A 2,654-nucleotide genomic window follows, 5' to 3' on the forward strand; every position below is an offset into this window, starting at 1 on the left:
TTTGGGATAAAACTACTCTTTTTCCTGAAAAATGGAAATATTGCATGCAGTTGTATTTTTATAAAAATATTTCACTTAAGTATTAGCGAATATACATATTAATTATAAATTTAACCAGTTACTAACTTCTGTATCACCAAGAAACCTGGGAAGTAGATAATTTTGAATTGTCTCACACCAACCTCTTGTAGCAGATTAGCAGAGCTTGTTGGAGAAATAAAATAATCTTGCCAACAAAAGATCCTCAACACAATTTATTAGTAAGCATTACAGATTTGCATTCATGTAGAAGTAGCACAAAAACTTGAATAACATCAGCATAGAATTTCACACACTGTATATAGGAACTTAGAAAAAAGAACGATTTAGAAAGTTGAAACTTTTCTTACCATCTTGAGAGACATATACTTGCACCTCATAAATGTATTCTGTATACCTTGTGAAAACATTCAGAGGTATATATTTATAGTTCCACAGGTCACAAGACCCATGACTTTGCACTGTAAAATTCAAAGGCCAGGCATCTTAGTAAGCCTATTATGTTTCAAGGCAATACTCTAAAGAAGATAGGGTGAAGATAAAATGACCTCCTTCCTCTTTATTGAACAAAGAACATGAAACCATTTTACCCTTACAAATGGAAAACTTGGCCAATTCACCTGCATAGTTGTTCACTTTCTATTTGGAATTAATGTCGCAGTTTTCTAATTATTGCCATTTCCCTATTTATATTGTTCTAGTCTATTCATAACTACTGAAATACCACTCAAGTCCATAGTATAATACAAAGCAAAACAATTAGCAGAATTACAATAGAATAGGTGAGACTAAGATGGCAGCAGAATAGGAGAATCCTATGCTCTCTTGTCCCATCACCACAATTATACAACTCTCAAATCATCCTAAATACCCCTGAAAATGACCTGAAGTCTGACAAAACAAAGCCTACAACTAAAGGGAGAAAAGAGTCCTTCAAGCCGGCGGGTCCTGTGGAGCAGAGCAATCTTGAGCCATGAAGCTGCTAAGGAGAGCCGGGTCCGTCTCAAGATTTTATTCCCTGAAAGTTGCTCCCAAAGTGAAAGCCACAGCTGCCCCTGCAGGAGTGCCTTTACATCCTCAGAACCTTGAGTTTACCAAATTACCAAATGGCTTAGTCATTGCTTCTCTGGAAAACTATGCTCCTGCATCAAGAATTGGTTTATTAAAGCAGGCAGTAGATATGAGGACTCCAACCACTTAGGAACCTCTCATTTGCTTCGTCTTGCATCCAGTTTGACTAAAAAAGGAGCTTCATCTTTCAAGATAACCCGTGGAATTGAAGCAGTTGGTGGTAAATTAAGTGTGACTTCAACCAGGGAAAATACGGCCTACACTGTGGAATGCCTGTGGGATGATGTTGATATTCTAATGGAGTTCTGCTCAATGTCACCACATCACCAGAATTTCATCATTGGGACGGCTGCCCTTCAGGGATTGACAAAGCTGTGGCTTTTTAGAACCCACAGGCTCATGTCCTTGAAAATTTGCATGCTGCAGCTTACCGAAATTCCTTGGCTAATTCCCTATATGTCCTGACTACAGGATTGGAAAAGTGACACCAGATGAGTTGCATTACTATGTTCAGAACCATTTCACAAGTGCAAGAATGGCTTTTATTGGACTTGGTGTGAGTCACCCTGTTCTAAAGCAAGTTGTGGAACAGTTTCTCAACATGAGGGGCAGGCTTGGTTTACCTGGTGCAAAGGCCAGATACCGTGGAGGTGAAATCCGAGAGCAGAATGGAGACAGTCTTGTTCATGCAGCTCTTGTAGCAGAAGGTGCTGCTACAGGAAGTACAGAAGCAAATGCATTTAGTGTTCTCCAGTATGTCCTTGGTGCTGGACCACATGTCAAGAGGGGCAGCAATCCCACCAGTTCCCTATACCAGGCTGTTGCCAAGGGAGTTCACCAGCCATTTGATGTTTCTGCTTTTAATGCCAGTTACTCTGATTCTGGACTCTTTGGGATTTACACCATCTCACAGGCTGCTGCAGCTGGAGATGTTATCAAGGCTGCCTATAATCAAGTAAAAACAGTTGCTCAAGGAAACCTTTCCAGTGTAGATGTCCAAGTTGCCAAGAACAAGCTGAAAGCTGCCTACCTAATGTCAGTGGAGTCTTCTGAGGGGTTCCTAGATGAAGTCGGGTCCCAGGTGCTGGTTGCTGGGTCGTACATGCCGCCAGCCACAGTCCTTCAGCAGATTGATTCCGTAGCTGATACTGATATCGTGAATGCTGCAAAGAAGTTTGTTTCTGGTCAGAAGTCAATGGCAGCAAGTGGAAATTTGGGACATACACCTTTGTTGATGAGTTGTAATACTGAAACACATCTTTCAGGGAAGAGCTGAACGTTTTCTCAACCCAGAGCAGCAAACACATGAAAGTCAAAAATCTCTAATATAACATTTATCTTTTTTTTCCCAATGAGATAAAATGTCTTAGAACATAAATACAGGTTTTTGTTCCCAGCTGACTTAAAGTCAATAAAACATTCTGTTTAAATGTTTTTCTTGCATCTTTGCAATTGGCTAATAAAGTATTTATTATATGCGGAAAAAAATAAAGGGAGAAAAGAGGCCACATTCAAGAAGGTAGGAAGTGCAGAGATATGCTTTA

At 39.9% G+C, this 2,654-nt stretch overlaps 1 pseudogene; it reads left to right on the forward strand.

Moving 5' to 3' along the window:
* Nucleotides 1-936: 936 nt before the first annotated feature.
* Nucleotides 937-2,386, forward strand: LOC112673266 (cytochrome b-c1 complex subunit 2, mitochondrial-like; annotated as a pseudogene).
* The last annotated feature ends 268 nt before the right edge of the window (nucleotides 2,387-2,654 follow it).

The sequence above is a fragment of the Canis lupus genome, chromosome X (assembly GCF_003254725.2).
Source record: "Canis lupus dingo isolate Sandy chromosome X, ASM325472v2, whole genome shotgun sequence".
In the NCBI taxonomy this organism is placed as follows: domain Eukaryota; kingdom Metazoa; phylum Chordata; class Mammalia; order Carnivora; family Canidae; genus Canis; species Canis lupus.